The sequence below is a fragment of the Nicotiana tabacum genome, chromosome 12 (assembly GCF_000715075.1).
Source record: "Nicotiana tabacum cultivar K326 chromosome 12, ASM71507v2, whole genome shotgun sequence".
Lineage (NCBI taxonomy): Eukaryota > Viridiplantae > Streptophyta > Magnoliopsida > Solanales > Solanaceae > Nicotiana > Nicotiana tabacum.
In genome coordinates this window covers 128,892,592-128,912,939 of record NC_134091.1, presented here as the reverse complement: position 1 = coordinate 128,912,939, position 20,348 = coordinate 128,892,592, and positions in this window count along the sequence as shown.

Here is a 20,348-nt window from a genome sequence, read left to right as displayed (position 1 = left end):
TTTGAGACTTCTCATCGTGATAGAGATCATGATAATGAGAGTAAAGTCTTTTACAATTTAATATAAATTTTGTTCTTAATCGTAGGATTATTAATTAGGACATTAGTAATCCGGTTAGATCAATATTTATGTGATCGTCTTTATGGGATAAAAATTAGTTGATCTCATTAACTAAACTACATAAATAGATGATACATATAGAGATATGATCATTGAACTAATTCATTGGATAATTCCTAATGGTTAGAATTACCATAAACTGTCAATAGGATATTCTCTTGAAGAATGTGATGTAAGAGTTTCCTTTGACCTGAGATCGTCATAATAATTGACAAGTTATTTATTGTACTTTGATACTAGAAACATATGGCCCTAGGGCAATAGTTGAAAGGATATTGGGTATGATTAAATGCATGTAGAATTAGTGATTGATCAAGATGGAATTTGTCAACTCTTGGTAATGAGTTTAAGCTCCATGTTGTGATGAATTATAAACGACCAGACTAAGACCTTGTAATGACCCGTCCGGTCGTTTTGAGAGAATTAGTCATGAACCCCTATTTATTGCTCCCTCTATTTCAGTTAGTAGTTATGTTGTCACGGACCAAACTGCAGGGCCGCGATGGGCACCCGGTGCCTTACACAACCGAGTACCAACGTAACATATCTTTCTCATCATACTGTTATGGGTAAGTGGGCCATAAGGGCCGTCATGAGATAAACGGAATAAAACATAAGGGAATACTAGACGTAGGATGACCCAACATGATATAGAAACTTATACATGTGACATACGGGCCTACAAGGCTGACATGATCATTTGTACACTCAAAACATAGGCCGACAAGGCCATACAAGTATCCATATATATGAAATCTGTCTACAAGCCTCTAAGAGTACATAAATGTTATAAAGTTTGGGACAGGACCCCGCCATACCAATCAATACATGTCCAAATCATATTGACCAAATAGGCAACTCCAAAGCAAATGGAATGCACCAACACCTTCCGCTGAGCAGATAGCCTACTAGGATGACTGTTAACCTTTCTATCGTGACCTGTGGGCATGAAACACAGCGTCCCCAAGCAAAAGGGACGTCAGTACAAATAAAGTACCGAGTATGTAAGGCATAAAAGCAGTATATAAAAGACATGAAAGAATCATGGAGTAAAGGACTCAACCTGTAAGTCTGAATAGCTCTGTGAATCATGAAACATTTATAATGTCATGCCTGTGCATATAAATGTTATGTGTATAAATGTCATATCATGCATAGATATATATACGTACATAACATCATCAAGCCTCTGAGGGCATCCCATTATATCATCTCAGCCTATGTGGGTGAAATCGTCAACGTATACCAGCTGATCAGGTGGTGGTGCATATATAACGCCGTAACCTTTCCCCATACCCCATATATATATACTATATATATATATAACGTCATCTGGTCATGGGTCAGTATACATGTATAAATAGATGCAATGCTTAATGAAGTAAGTCAATAAGATCTCTCAGATAAACTTTATCAACTTACGTATTTTGTTTTAGACCCGTGAACATAAGATATAATAGTAGGACATATGGGGAATCAAGAACATAGGCAATCCTAGTACTTCTAAGAATAGGGTCATTTGTGAAAGTTCTGTGTTTGCTTGTTTCGTTTGTATCATATGGATCGTGCCAAAAGGAAAAAAGGGATAGCCTTAACATACCTCAAGTTGTAAATGCAACTCAACAATAAGATTATGACAACTAGCGTGCCAACCCTATAACAAAGAAATACATATACAACTTAGATGGCGCTAGTATATCACGTATCTTAAACGATAACTCGATTCTAAAATAAAACGTGCAGCATTCCCCTGATTTTACTTCTCCCTCAAACCTACTATAGGAGAGATACAAACACAATACAATCAGAAACTCAAAAACAACCCAACTACAATTCAGGACCTTCAATACAACAAAAACCCCAAATATACCCTAACACACCCAATCAACAAGTTATCAATTAGCCTGAAAATACAACGACGAGTGACCAGCCTTCTACCCTAACACATATGGCATTTATCCATGCCTTTCATCCTTCCAAAATCCATAAATCAGTAGCACAATAGGCCAACACTAGTGGACTACAAAACAGTCCACTGAAAGTAAAATAAATCGAACTCATGGCTTCCGATCACCGCCCCGTGAGTTCTAACTATTAGAAAACAAATTTATCAACCCTCCTCGATACATAAAAGCTTAAATAAAGAAATTATACATTTTATTAACTATGAATTACCTTCAAAAACTCAAACTACAAAGAAAAAGAGAGGCGATATAGCGATATTTACGTCGTTGGGATCATTTTAATGTTATCACTTATTGATTTCGTACCTGGGATGTTAATCTTATTTGAAACCCTAAAAGAAGCATAAGGATATGTTTATGGGTGTTCTATGGTCGTGTGCTATGGAAAAATGAAGATAAAGATGACCTAAGACCTTAATATATCAACTTTTGAAAAGTCAAAGGGGTGCTAGCTTGGCACCCTATCATTGGCCCTTCTTCCGACGCTTATATCTTTTTATTTGAATGTCTTATAAATTAACGGTTAAAAGCATTGGAAACTACATTCCAAGACCTTCAATCTGGTATATAATATTCCCAAAAGGACCTCATATAACACATGAAATGTATTTCTAAAAAAGCTTCAGTGACACACCCACTTGTCACCTATGCAGTTTGCGCAGTCTCACGAAACTGCAAATATCTCTCTACTCCGATGTCGTATAAATGAACGGTTTAATGAGTTAGAAACTAGACTCGTAGATATTTAATTTGATATATGGGTCATCCCGTAATTCCAAGTATATTGGGAGAAACGCTCTGCTACATTTGACCTAATTTTCAGCACATTTATGAATGTAACTTATGATGACCTTTGCCAACTTTTGTTCCATAACTCGCTTGACTTTAAAATGTAACACAGGACTATCATAAGACTAAAATAACTCATAACATAACCTCCTTATCACGTTCAGAACCCTGGTCTTACCCCAAAGTGCATGTTATAACATTCTAAACTTATCGACTTTCGACGAAACTTATTTTTTGTTTAGCTTCTAAGCTTTCCAACCCTCTTGGTACTTGTTATCCATGACCTTAAATATTTTTAACCTCCACGGTAATATTATTAACTTACTTTATAGACTTTTCAAAGATGATTTCATTTCTGAGCTTACATCAATTAACTTACGACGTACTCTTACGTACGAAAACATGGGGTGTAACATCATTCCCCCCATTATATATACATTTAATATATATACTATACTATATATACATCTTATATATAGTATATAAGATGTATATATAGCTTATCGAATATAGCTTATATATATATATATATATATATATATATATATATATATATATATATATATATATATATATATATATATATACACACACACACATCTTATATACTATAGTCTATATATATTTGATATTAAATATTGAATATTAAAATTTAAGTCACAATTCTATAATAAAATTTACAAAGCATTGTCTTAGATATTGTTTTTAACATCCTTTTGTCTCTAATATCTATTTAATTTTTTAAAAAATATATATATGTTGGGCCCACTTAGCCCATTTAGCCCGCGGGCCGGGACCGTTTAGCCCGAGACCAAACGGTCCCGGTCCCGGGCCGGTCCCTACAAAAAGCCTGTTTAGGCCCGGGCCCGTTTGGCCCGTTTAACTTAGGACCGGCCCACTTGGCCCGTTTAGGCCCGGGATCGGCCCACTTGCCAGCCTTACCCTAGAGGGGGAGGCCATGCCAGATATTACGCCCCTCCTGCTAGGGCAGAGGCAGTTGCATCAGATTCTGTTATCACAGGTACTGTTTTGTTTATCATAGAGATGCATCAGTCTTATTTGATCCAGGCTCTACTTATTCCTATGTGTAATCTTATTTTCCTTCGTATTTGGGTGTATTCTGTGATTCTCTGAGTTCACCTCTTTATGATGTTACACCCTATATTTTCATACGTAAAATTGCGTCGTGAGCAAACTAATGTAGGACCAAAAATGATATCATCTTTGAAAATATATAAAGTAAGTTAATCATGTTACCTCGGAGGTTACAAATATTGAAGATCATGAACAACAAGTACAAAGAGGGTTGGAAGGTTCAGAAGCTAAAGGAATTGAAGAAAATAATGTTTCGTCGAAAGTCGACAAGTTGTGAATATTATAACATGTACTTCTGGGGTGAGACCAAGGTGCTTAACATGATAAAGAGGTTATGTTATGAGTTATGTTAGTCGTATGATAGTCGTGTGTTATATTTTGAAGTCAAGCGAGTGGTGGAACAAAAGTCGATGAAAGTCATCACAAGTTACGTTAATAAGTTTTACTGAAACTTTGGGTCAAATGTAACTGCGATTTTATCCCAATATACTTAGAGTTATGGGGTGTTCCGCCTATCAAATTAAATATCTATGAGTATATTTTCTAACGCATTAAACCGTTTATCAATACAATATCAGAGTAGATAGATACGGTCATTTTTGCGGGACTGCGCAGACTGTCACCTACTTGCTTAAACGAGAATCCAAAAATGGGCCAGTTCGGGTCGTCCGAAGAGTTCTTTTAAAGGCCTATCTCCTTCATATATTAGACTGATTATAGGGCATAATAACCAGACACAAGCTCTACAAAAATCCTCCCAAAAACAATCCCACAAACCCCTATTGATTTTCTCTCCCTTTCAAGTTCTAAGTGGAGGTAAAAACTTAGAGTTTGAAGAACCAAGATAGGAGCTGAGTTATCCAATAAATAAGGTAAGTTTACTACTCTCTTTCATCCATTTTTTTCTTCTTTAAATGCATAGTAAGTCGTTCTATATTTGTAAGAATTCACGGGATGGTGATCGGAAGCCGTGAGTTCGAGTTATTCACTTTTAGCGGACTGTTTTGTGTTGTTGTTGGACTGCATATTTCACTACTGTTTTGTGGAGTTTTGGAGGAATAAGGGTGTGGAGAAACACCACACAAATTCAGGGTGGTGGGCTGATCGTTCGTCATAAAATTTTCGGGTTGTTTGACACTACTACAGTGGTTGTTTTGTGTATGAAGAGATTGGGGTATGTTGGGCTGTTTTGTAGTATTTTATGGTGTATATAAGGTTGGAAAATAATGTATATATGTTATTATTGTTGTCTTTTGGTGTTGTTGGTGTTATCTTGAATTTGGAGGAAGTAAGGATAATAGGGGAGATGTTGCCCGTTTTAATACAAAATAAGCTTGTCGATCGTTGTGTGATAGTTGTACCTTTCGTAACTTAATGATAGTATTATTATCGTTGTTGTAGATTAAGGTGCGAAGAGGTGAGTTAAACTTGGTGATTGGAAAGATTGTGATAAGGTATGTTAATGCTAAGCCCTTCCTTCATTTTGGTATGATCTCGTAACTACACGTATTTGATAACGAGGCATAAAGAGAAGTTCATACTCCCGAATTTATATACATTATCCTAGTCTCATAAGTTATAGTATTGTCCCTTATCGGGACTTTATATTCAATTGAGTATTATCTTCTTCCTGGAAAGAGATCAGAGGGTCTATATATATACATTATTATAGTATTTTTACCACCATCGAGCTATAATCGGTGGGCAAGCCCCTATTGGGCAACCTCTGATCATATGGTAACTTATATACCGAGCCTACTGTGGCCGAGCGCCTATGAGCGAGCCCAGGATGGCCGAGATATAGAGCCTAGTATGGCCGAGCGCCTATGAGCGAGCCTACTACAGCCGAGCAGTTACACGTACCGAGCCTTATAAGGCCAGACATTTATTTTACTTACTATATTGAAGGAGTTGAGTCAGTATCAGCAGGTAAGTATATCTCCAGATCATCTTTGACTCCGAATTACTTTCAGTTATTATATTATCAGTTCAGTTTCAGCTTTCAGTTATGTTATTGCCTTACATACTCGGTACATTATTACGTACTGACGTCCCTTTTATGGGGACGCTGCATTTCATGCATGCAGGTTCAGATAGACAGACAGGTAGACCTACTCATTAGGTGTTTCTCGAGTTCAGCCTGATCGGTAAGATCCACGTCCTTCAGAGTTGTCGGGTCTAGGGTTTTGTATGCATCTTTTGTATGTATGTATATATGTTATGGGTAGGTCGGGGCCCCGTTCCGATCACAATACATCCATCAGTAGAGGCTTGTAGACATATCCTGTCAGCTAGTGCAGTATGTTGGGCTTGTAGACCTGGTATGTATAATTTGTTTGTTTGTTAGCTATAGTGGCCATGACGGCCTTGTCGGCCCAGCTTTATATTGAAGTTTAGTCAGTGCTAGTTTCCGTTCAGTTTTATATTTTGCTTCGCAAAGTGTCTTGCAATGTGGCCCCATGGCCAAATTATGACATTCTATGTTAAGAGTCCCTTAGTCGCAAGTTGGTACGCTAGGTTAGGTGAGGCATCGGGTGTCGGTCTTGTTCCCCAGGTTCGGGGCATGACAAACTTGGTATCAGAGCAGTTCTGTTCTAGGGAGTCTAAAAGTCGTGCATAGTAGGGTCTTGTTTATAGATGTGTTATGCACTATATTATATAAACAGGGAACTACAAGGCATTTAGGAGTTGGTTACCCTTCTTTCAAATCTAAATCATGATGTAGAACTGAGTTATAGGAAATTTGAGTTAAACTTACGTGTTGGTGTTGCATACACAAATGACGCTGACTAGGAAGACTACGGCTAGCCAGAGGGGAGATGCAGCAACAGGTGAGGGGACCAGCAAAGTACCCTCAGTAGATGGGTCCCAGTCTGAGGCCCAGGGCGAGACCCGTACTCAGCCATTACCGACTCCTCCACCACCTGAGGAGATTCCTAGGGATACCGCACATCCAGTGCCCCCTCCACTTACATCAGATCAAGACTTGAGGAGTGTGGTGTATTTGTTGACACAGTTGGTAGCTACCCAGCAACAAGCTAGGGCATCAGCTAGTGCAGGATATTTTGAAGGGTTTGGGATTTCAAGGGTCCGATAGTTTATTGCTTTGAGTCCCCCAGAGTTCACGGGGACAAATCAGAGGGAGGACCCACAGGATTTCATAGATCAGCTTCAAAGGATCTTTCAGGTTATGCATGCCACCGAGAAAGAGGCAGTTGAGCTAGCAGCTTTTTGACTCCGAGATATAGCCATCCTTTGGTACGACGGATGGGAGAGGTCCAAGGCATGTGATGCACCTCCAGCTAGTTGGGAGAATTTTTCAGATGCCTTCCTTGACCAGTACTTACCGCGGGAGATCCGACAGGCTCGGGTTGATCAGTTTCTAGCCCTCAAGTAGGGCAATATGAGTGTACGAGAGTATAGTCTCCATTTTGACTCATTGGCCAGATATGCACCATCCATAGTTGCCACTATGCAGGACAGGATCCACAGGTTTATAGCAGGGTTAGCCCCAGAGTTGATCGAGGCATGTGCCACTGCTACATTGCAGGAAAGTATGGATATCTCCCGGATTCAAGCATTCGCTCAGAATATAGAAAGGGGTAGGCATCAGCAGCAGGGTACAGAGAGGACTGAGCAAGGGCAGCGTAAGAGGATGAGATTTCCTAGGTCTCAGGAGCAATCTCAGGGTAGTTATAGGCCCCAGTACTTTGGACGGCCACCTAGACCTCCTCCACCTCAGTTACAGGGTTACAGGTATGACCGTTATACTCAGTCAGGACCAGGTGAGAGCTCACAGGCATCGGGTTTGCAACTACATCAAGGTTCAAGGCAGACATGATCATTTCCGCCACGGTGTGACATCTGTGGTAGAGGACACTTGGGCCAATGTCGAGCAGGTTCTGGTACTTCTTATACATGTGGGAGTCTGGGGCATATGATGCGAGATTTCCCAAATAGAGATTCTGGGGGTATGGCACAACCAGCGAGTTCAACAACAGGATCATCTATGTCCGTACATCCTTCAGGGCGCGAGTCTCAGTCTTCGATTGGCAGAGGTCCAGTCAGAGGTAGAGGTTCTAGTTCATGAGGTAATAAGAACCGTATCTATGCTTTAGCGGGTCAACAGGACCAAGAGTCTTCACCAGGCGAGGAAAATGATCGCAAAAGGTTGCATTTATCATATTGTGCGAGTTATAGATGCAGATGCTGAGATACCTACAATTCAGTCTATTCCCATAGTCAAAGAGTATGCAGATGTGTTTCCAGATGAGCTTCCGGGTATTCCTCCAGAGCGAGAGATTGATTTTAGCATCGATTTGCTTCCAGGAACTCAACCAATATCCATCCCTCTGTATAGAATGGCATATGCCGAATTGAAGGAGTTAAAGGAACAGTTAAAAGATTTGCTGGAGAAAGGTTTCATCAGGCCCAGTACCTCACCTTGGGGTGCACCGGTATTGTTTGTGCGGAAGAAAGACGGCTCGCTGAGGATGTGTATCGATTATAGGCAGCTGAACAAGGTAACTATTAAGAATAAGTATCCACTTCCAAGGATCGATGACTTGTTTGATCAGTTCCAGGGGGATAGATTCTTTTCAAAGATAGATTTGAGGTCGGGATACCACCAGGTCAGAGTTCGGGAGAAAGATATTCCGAAGACAACCTTTAGGACCCGATATGGCCACTTCAAGTTCCTTGTCATGTCCTTTGGGTTGACAAATACACCCGTTGTATTTATGGACTTGATGAATAGCCTATTCTGGCCCTTTTTAGATCTGTTCGTGATAGTATTTATTGATGATATTCTGGTTTAATCAAGTTCAGAGGATAAGCATGCGGACCACCTACGAGCGGTACTCCAAACCCTCTGTGATCGTAAGTTGTATGCTAAGTTTTCTAAATGTGATTTCTAGTTGAAGTCTGTAGCATTCTTGGGGCATATTGTATCCGATGAAGGTATAAAGGTAGACACTCAGAAGATTGAGGCCGTGAAATCTTGGCCTAGACCTACCACTCCGACATAGGTTCGTATCTTTCTAGGCTTAGCAGGATACAATCAGAGGTTCATAGAGGGGTTTTCTTCCCTTTCGGCACCATTGACGAAGTTGATGCAGAAAGCAACTAAGTTTCAATGGACGAAGGCTTGCGAGCAGAGTTTCCAAGAGCTTAAGAATAGATTGACCTCAGCGCCAGTTCTAACACTTCCAAAGGGTCCAGAGGGTTATGCCGTGTATTGTGATGCCTCAGGTGTCGGGTTAGGATGTGTCCCGATACAACATGGGAAGGTAATTACGTATGCTTCAAGGAAGTTAAGGAAGCATGATAGGAATTATCCAACCCACAACCTCGAGTTAGCTGCGGTTGTCCATGCACTTAAGATATGGCGGCATTATTTATATGGTGTTCATGTTGATGTATTTACAGATCATAAAAGCCTGCAATATATCTTCAAGCAAAAAGAGTTGAATTTGCAACAGAGGCGATGACTTGAGTTATTGAAAGATTACGATGTTAACATTCTCTACCATCCAAGAAAAGCTAATATTGTAGCAGATGCCTTAAGTCGCCGATCTATGGGTAGCTTAGCACATGTAAAGGCCGAGAAAAGACAATTAACTAGAGAGATTCATTAATTGGCTTGTTTGGGGGTTCGGTTAGTAGATTCTAACAATGGTGGAGTTCTACTCCAAAACACTGCAAAATCATCTCTCATAGATGAAGTCAAGGAAAGGCAGTACGAGGACACAGAGCTGGTCGAGTTGAGAGAGCAAGTTCCGCAGCAGAAGAAGCCATTGCTAGAGCTCAAGGGAGATGGCATTCTCAGATACAGGGGTCGTTTGTGTGTTCCAGATGTAGCAGGGCTACGATACAGGATTATGTCAGAGGCATATTATTCGTGGTATTTTATTCATCCTAGTTGACGAAGATGTATCATGACATTAAGGATGTGTATTAGTGGAATGATATGAAGAAGAACATTGCTGAGTTTGTCGCACAGTGTCCTAGTTGCCAGCAGGTGAAGGTATAGCACCAGAAGCCCGGAGGTCAAATGCAGACTATAGAGATACCGACATGGAAATGGGAGGCGATAAACATGGACTTTGTCACGGGTTTACCTCGTTCTCATCGTAAGTTCGATTCTATATGGGTGATAGTCGATAGGCTCATGAAATCAGCTCATTTCCTACCAGTCAGATCTACATATACAGCAGAAGATTATGCAAAGTTATATATTAAGGAGATAGTACGGCTACACAGAGTACTAGTATCTATTATATCTGACCGTGGGGCGCAGTTTACAGCACATTTTTGGAGTTCATTTCAGAGAGGTCTAGGAACTCAAGTGAATCTCAGCACAGCTTTTCATCCATAGACTGATGGACAAGCCGAGCGCACAATTCAGACTCGAGGATATGTTACGAGCATGTGTGTTGGATTTTAAAAGAAGTTGGGATGAACATCTACCTCTTGTCGAGTTTGCATATAATAACAGTAACCACTCCACTATCCAGATGGCTCTGTACGAGGCTTTGTATGGGCGTAAGTGAAGATCTCCTATATGGTGGTTTAATGTTGGAGAATCTGGGTTACATGGGCCAAACCTAGTTCAGTAGGTCGTAGAGAAAGTAAAGATTATCTAGGAGAGACTGTTGACAGCTCAAAGTCATCAGAAGTCATATTCTGACATGCGACGACGAGACTTAGAGTTCGAGGTTAATGACAGGGTATTCTTAAAGGTATCCTCTATGAAGGGTGTGATGAGGTTTGGAAAGAAAGGCAAGCTTAGCCCACGGTATATTGGGCCTTATAGGATCATTCGGAGAGTGGGCCAAGTAGCTTATGAGTTAGAATTGCCCTCAGAATTGGAGTCAGTCCATCCGATTTTTCATGCATCTATGCTACGGAAGTGCATTGGTGATCCTATTAGAGTGGTGCCAATGGATGATGTACAGATTGCGGAGGACTTGTCATACGAGGAAATTCTAGTTTCCATCCTAGACCGACAAATCCGCAAGCTACGAAATAAGGAGGTAGCCTCCGTGAAGGTTTTATGGAGAAGCAATAATGTGAAAGAGATGACATGGGAAGTGGAGGAAGAAATGAAGTATAAATACCCCCACCTATTTCAAACTGAAGATATGGCTCGAGATGGGATGCTACAACACAACTCTATTCAGGCTAGTAGGTCATTAGGTAAGCTCTTATTTTCTGACTTTCAGTATTTATGATTTACGACTCTTTGAGGCAAAGTATTGTTATATATAGACATTAGCCATGTGTGGCATGCATAGTATGTTTTCTGGTTGCGTGCAGGTTGGTTTTAGTCTAGTGTATGGAGGAGCTCTGGCAAACATTTTCCAAAGTCTCTAAGAGTAAACATTCGAGGACGAATGTTCCCAGGGGGGGATGATGTTACACCCTATATATTCGTACATAAAACTGCGTCGTGAGCAAACTAATGTAGGACCAAAAATGATATCATCTTTGAAAATATATAAAGTAAGTTAATCATGTTACCTCAGAGGTTACAAATATTGAAGATCATGAACAACAAGTACAAAGAGGGTTGGAAGGTTCAGAAGCTAAAGGAATTGAAGAAACTAATGTTTCGTCGAAAGTCGACAAGTTGGGAATGTTATAACATGTACTTTTGGGAAGAGACCAGGGTGTTTAACATGATAAGGAGGTTATGTTATGAGTTATGTTAGTCGTATAATAGTCGTGTGTTATTTTTTGAAGTCAAGAGAGTGGTGGAACAAAAGTCGATGAAAGTCATCACAAGTTACGTTCATAAGTTTTACTGAAACTTTAGGTCAAATATAACTGCGATTTTCTCCTAATATACTTAGAGTTATAGGGTATTCCACCTGTCAAATTAAAGATCTATGAGTATATTTTCTAGCTCATTAAACCGTTTGTAAATATAATATCGGAGTTGAGAGATATGGTCATTTTTGCGAGACTGCATAGACTGTCACCTACTTACTTAAACGAGAATCCAAAAATAGGCCAGTTCGAGTCACCCAAATATGGGCCAGTTCGGGTCATCCATAGAGGAATTTTTAAAGGACTATCTCCTTCATATATTAGATGGATAATAGGGCATAATAACCAGACATAAGCTCTGCAAAAATCCTCCCAAAATAATTTCCCACAAACCCCTATTGATTTTCTCTCCCTTTCAAGTTCTAATTGGAGGTAAAAACTTAGAGTTTGAAGAACCAAGATAGTAAGTCGTTCTATATTTGTAAGAACTCACGGGACAGTGATCGAAAGCCGTAAGGTCAAGTTATTCACTTGTAGCGGACTGTTTTGTGGACAGTTTTGTGTTGTTGTTGGGCTGCGTGTTTTACTACTGTTTTGTGGATTTTTGGAGGAGGAAGGGTGTGGAGAAACACCACATAAATTCACGGTGGTGGGATGGTCATTCATCGTAACATTTTCCAGTTATTTGACATTACTAGGTGATCGTTTTGTGTATGAAGAGATTGGGGTGTGTTGGGCTGTTTTGTAGTATTTTGTGGTGTATATAAGGTTGGAAAATAATGTATATATGCTATTATTATTGTTTTTTGGTGTTGTTGGTGTTATCTTGAATTTAGAGGAAGTAAGGATTATTGGGAAGATGTTGCCCGTTTTAATACAAAATAAACTTATCGTTCGTTGTGCGATAGTTGTACCTTTCGTAACATAATGATAGTATTATTATCGTTGTTGTAGATTAAGGTGCGAAGAGGCGAGTTAAACTTGGTGATTGGAAAGATTGTGATAAGGTATGAAAAGGCTAAGCCCTTCCTTTATTTTGGCATGATCTCGTAACTACATGTGTTTGATAACGAGGCATAAAGAGAAGTTCATACTCCCGAATTTATATACATTATCCTAGTATCATAAGTTATAGTATTCTCCCTTATCGGGACTTTATATTCAATTGAGTATTGTCTTCTTCCTGGAAAGAGAGCAAAGGGTCTATATATATACATTATTATAGTATTTTTACCACCATCGAGCTATAATCGGTGAGCAAGCCCCTATTGGGCAACCTCTGATCATATGGTAACTTATATACCGAGCCTACTATGGACGAGCTCCTATGAGCGAGCCCAGGATGATCGAGATACAGATCCTAGTATGGCCGAGCGCCTATGAGCGAGCCTACTACAGCCGAGCAGTTATACGTACCGAGCCTTATAGGGCCAAACATTTATTTTACTTACTATATTGAAGGAGTTGAGTCAGTATTAGTAGGTAAGTATATCTCCAGATCATCTTTGACTCCAGTATCAGTAGGTAAGTATATCTCCAGATCATCTTTGACTCCCAATTACTTTGAGTTATTATATTATCAGTTCAGTTTTAGCTTTCAGTTATGTTATTGCCTTACATACTCAGTACATTATTTTGTATTGGCGTCCCTTTTATGGGGACGCTGCATTTCATGCGTGCAGGCTCAGATAGACAGACAGGTAGACCTCCTCATTAGGTGTTTCCCGAGTTCAGCCTGATCTGTAAGATCCACGTCCTTCGGATTTGCCGGGTCTAGGGTTTTGTGTACATTTTCTGTATGTATGTATATATGCTATGGGTAGGTCGAGGCCCTGTTCCGATCACAATACATCCATCAGTAGAGGCTTGTAGACATATCCTGTCAGCTAGTGCAGCATGTTGGGCTTGTAGACTTGGTATGTATAATATATTGGTTTGTGAGCAATAGTAGTCATGACGGCCTTGTCGGCCTAGCTTTATATTGATGTTTAGTCAGCACTAGTTTTCGTTCAGTTTTATATTTTGCTTCGCAAAATGTCTTGCAATGTGGCCCCATGGCCAAATTATGACATTATATGTTTAGAGTCCCTTAGTCGCAAGTTAGTACGCTAGGTTAGGTGAGGCATCGGGTGCCGGTCTCGCCCCCCAGGTTCGGGGCGTGACAGTATCTACAGGTTAGTGGTTTTGAGACCAGAGATGATTTATTATTGCTCAGTATGGTGTATTTCGATGTTATTTTGGGCATGGACTAGTTGTCGCCTTATCACGCTATCTTTGATTGTCATTCCAAGATGGTGACGTTGGCTATGCCAGGTCTACTAAAACTAGAGTGGAGAGGTACCTTGGATCATGTTCCTAGCAGGGTTGTTTCATTTCTTAAAGCTTAGCGAATGGCTGAGAAGGGGTGTGATGCGTATCTGGACTATGTGAGAGATGTTAGTGTTGATACTCCTACCGTCGAGTCAGTTCTGATAGTTAGGGATTTTGCAGACGTATTTCCGACAGATCTTCTAGGCATGCCGCCCGACAGAGATATTGACTTTGGCATTGATTTGTTACCGGTCACTCAGCCCATTTCTATTCCACCTTATCGTATGGCCTCAGCAGAGTTGAAGAACTTAAAGGAACAGTTGCAAGAGTTGCTCAATAAGGGCTTTATTCGGCCCAGTGTGTCGACATGGGGTGCTCTTGTCTTGTTTGTGAAGAATAAGGATGGTTCTATGCGAATGTGTATTGATTATCTCTAGTTGAACAAGGTTACAGTGAAGAACATGTATCCATTGCAACGTATTGATGACCTATTTGATCAGCTTCAGGGTGGCAGAGTGTTCTCTAAGATCGACTTGCGTTCAAGCTATCATCAATTGAAGATTCGGGAGCCAGATATCCCAAAGACTGCTTTCAGGACTTGGTATGGTCAATACGAGTTCCTTGTGATGTCATTTGGGCTGACCAACGCCACAACAGCATTCATGCACTTGATGAATATTGTATTTCAGCCCTATCTTGACTCCTTCGTCATTGTGTTTATTAACGACATTCTGGTGTACTCCCAAAGTCGGGAGGATCATGAGCAGCACCTGAGGACTGTGCTTCAGACTTTGAGGGAGAAGAAGTTATATGCAAAATTATCGAAGTGTAAATTCTGACTAGATTTAGTAGCATTTTTGGATCATATAGTATCGAGTGAGGGGATCAAGGTAGACCTGAAGAAGATTGAAGCAGTGCAGAGTTATCCTAGACCGTCATCAGCTACGGAGATCCGAAGTTTTCTTGGCTTGGCGGGGTATTACCGTCGATTAGTGGAGCATTTCTCGTCTATTGCATCACCTACGACCAGATTGACCCAGAAGGGTGCTCCGTTCAAGTGGACCGAAGAGTGTGAGGAAAGCTTTCAAAAGCTCAAGACTGCTTTGACTACAGCCCCAGTGTTAGTGTTGCCTACTGGATCGAGGTCCTATATGGTGTATTGTGATGTGTCGTGCATTGGTCTCGGCACGGTGTTGATGTAGGATGGTAGGGTGATTGCCTACGCGTCTAGACAGCTGAAGGTGCATGAGAAGAATTATCCGGTCCACGACCTTAAGTTAGTAGCTATTGTTCATGCCTTGAAGATCTGGTGGCACTACTTGTATGGTGTTCCTTGTGAGGTTTTCACCGATCACCGGAGTCTACAGCATCTGTTTAATCAGAAGGATCTTAACTTGCGGCAGCGGAGATGGTTGGAGTTGCTTGAGGATTATGACATCACCAGTAGTGGCCGGGATCTCGGGAAGGTCAATGTAGTGGCCGATTCCTTGAGTCACAAGGCGGAGAGTTTGAGAAGTTTAACATATCTACCAGTAGCGGAGAGGCCTTTAGCCTTGGATGTTCAGGCCTTGGCCAACCAGTTTGTCAGATTGGATGTTTTTGAGCCGAGCAGAGTTTTGGCTTGTGTGGTTTCTCAGTCTTCTCTTTATGATCGCATCAGGGAGCGTCAATATGATGACCCCCATCTGCTTGTCCTTAAGGACACGGTTCAGCATGGTGATGCCAAGGAAGTTACTATTGGAGATGACGGTATGTTACGAATGCAGGGCAAGCTATGTGTGCCTAATGTAGATGGTTTGCGTGAGTTAATTCTCCAAGAGGCTCACAGTTCGCGGTATTCCATTCACCCAGGTGCTGCAAAGATGTATCAGGATTTGAGCCAGCACTATTGGTGGAGGCGGATGAAGAAAGACATAGTGGAATATGAAGCTCGTTACCTAAATTGTCAGCAGGTGAAGTATGAGCATCAGTGACCGGGTGGATTGCTTCAGAAGTTAGAGATTCCAGAGTGGAAATGGGAGCGGATCACTATGGATTTCGTTGTTGGGCTCCCACGGACTTAGAGGAAGTTCGATGCAGTTTGGGTGATTGTAGATAGATTGACCAAGTCAGCTCATTTCATTCTTGTGTTTACTACTTACTTTTCGGAGCAGCTGGCTCAGGTTTACATCTGCGAGATCGTCAGGCTTCATGGCTTTCTGGTATCTATCATCTCTGACAAGGGTACGCAGTTTACATCACGGTTCTGGAGAGCCGTACAACGTGAGTTGGGTACTCGTGTGGAGATGAGCATAATATTTCACCCTCAGAAAGATGGACAGTCCGAGCGCACTATTTAGATATTGGAGGATATGCTTCGTGCGTGTGTGATTGATTGATTTTGGGGGTGCTTAGGATTAGTTCTTTCCACTTGCGGAGTTTTCCTACAACAACAGTGATCAGCATTTAGATGGCACCGTATGAGGCTTTGTATGGTAGATGGTGCCGGTCTCCAATGGGTTGGTTTGAGCCGGGTGAGGCTAGACTATTGGGTACAGATTTGGTTCAGGATACTTTGGAAAAAGTTAAATTGATTCAGGATCGACTTCGTACAGCCCAGTCCAGGCAGAAGCGTTATGCAGATCGGAAGGTTCGCGACATTGCATTCATGGTTGGGGAGCGAGTCTTGCTCCGGGTTTCGCCCATGAAGGGTGTTATGAGGTTCGGAAAGGACAAGTTGAGACCTAGGTATATAGGACCTTTTGAGATTCTTGAGAGGGTTGGAGAGGTGGTTACAGGCTTGCACTGCCACCTAGTCGCTCTGCAGTTCATCCAGTGTTCTATGTTTTGATGCTTCGGATGTATCACGGCGATCCGTCTCATGTGTTAGACTTCATCTCAGTCCAGTTAGACAATGACCTATCTTATGTTGAGGAGCCAGTGGCCATTTTGGATAGGCAGGTTCGAAAGTTAAGGTCAAAGAATATTGCTTCAGCAAAAGTGAAGTGGAGGGGTCACCCGATCGAGGAGGCGACTTGGGAGACCGAGCATGAGGCGCAGCAGTTATCCTCATCTTTTCACCACTTCAGGTATGTCTCTATACTCGTTCAAGGACAAACGTATGTTTTAAGAGGGGGAAGATATAACGACCCGGACGGTCATTTTGAGATAATTAGCCCTGAACCCCTATTTATTTCTCCCTCTACTTCAGTTAGTGGTTATGTAACTTGCCGGAAAGATTTATTTTTAGTTTCGGAGTGAAATGGGACACATAGTCCCTAAAATAGAGGTTTAAGTCATAGAAATTGACCATAGTTCAAACTGTGTGAAGACGGCTCCGAAATGGAGTTTTGACGGTTCCTATAGCTCCGTAGGATGATTTTGGTCTTAGGAGCATGTTCAGATGTTGAATTGGAGGTCCATAGGTCATTTTAGCGTCAATTGGCGAAATTTAAAAAATAGGATGATTTTTAAAAAGTTTGACCGGGAGTAAACTTTTTGATATTGGGGTCAGATTTCGATTCAAGAAGTTGGAATAGGTCTGTAATGTCAATTATGAATTATGTTCAAAATTAGAGGTCAATCGGACTTGATTTGATAGGTTTCGGCGTAGGATATAGAAGTTTGAAACTTTGAAGTTCATTAAGCTTGAATCGATGTGTAATTTATGTTTTTAGCATTGTTTGATGTGATTCAAAGGCTTGATTGAGTTCGTGTGATGCTTTAGGACTAGTTGGTATATTTGGTTGAGGTCCCGGGGGGCTCGGGTTAGATTTTGGATGGTTAACGGATCATTTGGAGTTGTGTTGGGTTGGCTGAAGTTTGTTGCACCTGGTGTAATCACACCTGCGCACTTTGGGCCGCAGGTGTGACGCTGCAGAAGTGGCAATAGAGATGCAGAAGCGATTATGGGCTTATCCAACTGGGAACGCAGATGCGGTCAGGGTCTCGCAGAAGCGGACTCGCAGGAGCGAAGGATGGAGCGCAGAAGCGGGCGCGCAGGTGCGACCCTTGTTCGCAAAAATGAACTTTGAGGGCTTAAGTGAAGTCTGCACCTGCGATGGTTTTTCCACAGGTGCGGAACCGCAGATGCGGTGGATCCCTCGTAGAAGTGAGAAAGCTGCGCAGAACACTTAAATGCAAGGGTTCACGATTTTTGCTCATTTTAGGCATTTTGAGCTCGATTTTGGCGATTCTTGAGAGTATTTTTCGAGGGATTTCTTGACGTAAGTCTCTTGTGCTTACTTTTGATCAATAATCTTATTTTTCCGTTGCTTTACCCACCTAGATTGCATGTGTTTAAGGTGGAATATTGTAATTAAGGCTAGGGATTTGGAAAGTGTAATTTGGGGATGGGTGTTCGTATTTTGTGACTTTTACCCAATTTCGAAACGTGGGCCCGGGTCGACGTTTTGGGGCGATTTTTTGATTCCTTGATAAAGTCGTAGATTTATGATTCAAATTATTTTATTGTAATTGTATTCATGTTATGAAATTGTTCTTGGCTGGATTTGGGCCATTCGGAGTAGAAAAAATCAAGGGAAAGGCATCCTTACCGATTGATTGAGCGACATTTGAGGTAAGTGACTTGTCTAACCTTGTGTGGGGGAAATCTCCTTAGAATTTGATAATGTTGTAACAATTTATGATATGTGAGTGCCGTGTACGTGAGGTGACGAGTGCGTACACGAGCTGATTATAAAAAATTTGGTCCTTGCTGATTTGTCATCTTTTAAAATACATTAACTGAGTTGTCTTCTTTTAAAAATACATTAACTGAGTTGCCTTAGCATATGTAGTGATCATGTTTAGACTAGCATCGCATATCTACGTGTCTTTACTCTTACTTGCAATTTGTGCAACATGCTTAGTTTAATTACCTGCTTTCCTTGATTTGAATTAAATCTTTAACTATAAGATTCTTGTTGAAAAATTGTGTTTTCCTTCGATTATCTGCTGCATATTTACTTTGGGACTACGAGGCGTTTACTCGGGAGATCCCCCTATACTGCATATTTACTTTGAGAATACGAGGCGGTTCTTCGAGAGATCCCCCTGTACTGCATATTTACTTTAAGATTACGAGGCGTTTACTAGGGAGATTCCCTTGTACTGCATATTTACTTTGGGACTGCGAGGCGGTTCCTCGGTAGATTCCCATGTACTGCATATTTACTTTGTGACTACGAGGTGATTCCTCGGGAGATCCCCATGTATTGCATCTTTACATTTGGGACTACAAGGCGGTACCTCGGGAGTGCCCCTGTTGTGTACCTCTATTTATTGTGCTGATATTTTCTGAAACTTCTTATTGTTTAAATTCTCAGTCATTTTAAAATATTATTATATCCTCTGCCTTACTTTTCTTTTAAACCAGTAGGGCCCTGACCTGACCTCGTCACTACTCTACCGAGGTTAGGCTTGGCACTTATTGGGTACCGTTATGGCGTACTCATACTACACTCTTTGTGCTGATCCAGGTTCTTCCCACCATACCAGATACTAGTGAGCCGGACCATACGTGGAATCTTCTAGGTATATCTGCCAGCGTCTGCAGACCTCGGAGTCCCCCTTTATCCTTACTATATTGTATTCCTTATCTTTCTTTTGACTCTAATGTATAGAGACACTTAGTATTTGCTCTTAGAAGCTTGTGACTTATTTCCACCGATTTTTGGGAGTTGTAATTATTGAATAAAATTTTTATATTTATATATCATGTGTTGAGATGGGAGTTCAATTTATTACTCATTGATTTTGCAAATTGTTAAGCTTACATAGTCTTAGAGATTAGGTGCTATCACGACACCCTATGGAGGAGAAAATAGGGTCGTGACAGACCTTGACCAGCGCGATTGAATGAAAGAAGAAAAGAGTTTCTTAGGTCATTCAATGGTCGATTATATTTGACATGAACACATAGTTGGTCGCCTATTAGGATTTGATGGTTGAACCATATCCTAGGGTGACTTAGAGCTATAAGGACAGAAGGAAATATTACTTTATTCTTCTACTGGTTGTTGAGAATAAATTGTATACTTCATTCTATCCGGTCATTAAGGAGTGTTGCTAGACGCCACCCTTGATTAGTATATTGATGTGATCAATTTACTACCGGTTTAGTATTGAACCTATGGTGTCGCACACTAACGAGTGTTCTGGTTTTTGCTAGAGGATTAATTACTTTATTATTTGATAATTAAATTAAAGAATTTAATTAGTCAAATAAATTAGTTATTAGTATAAATGAAATATTATTATATTCTCTGCTAGCACAAACGATATAATTAATATTGTGGACAAATTGAAGTTTTCTATTGG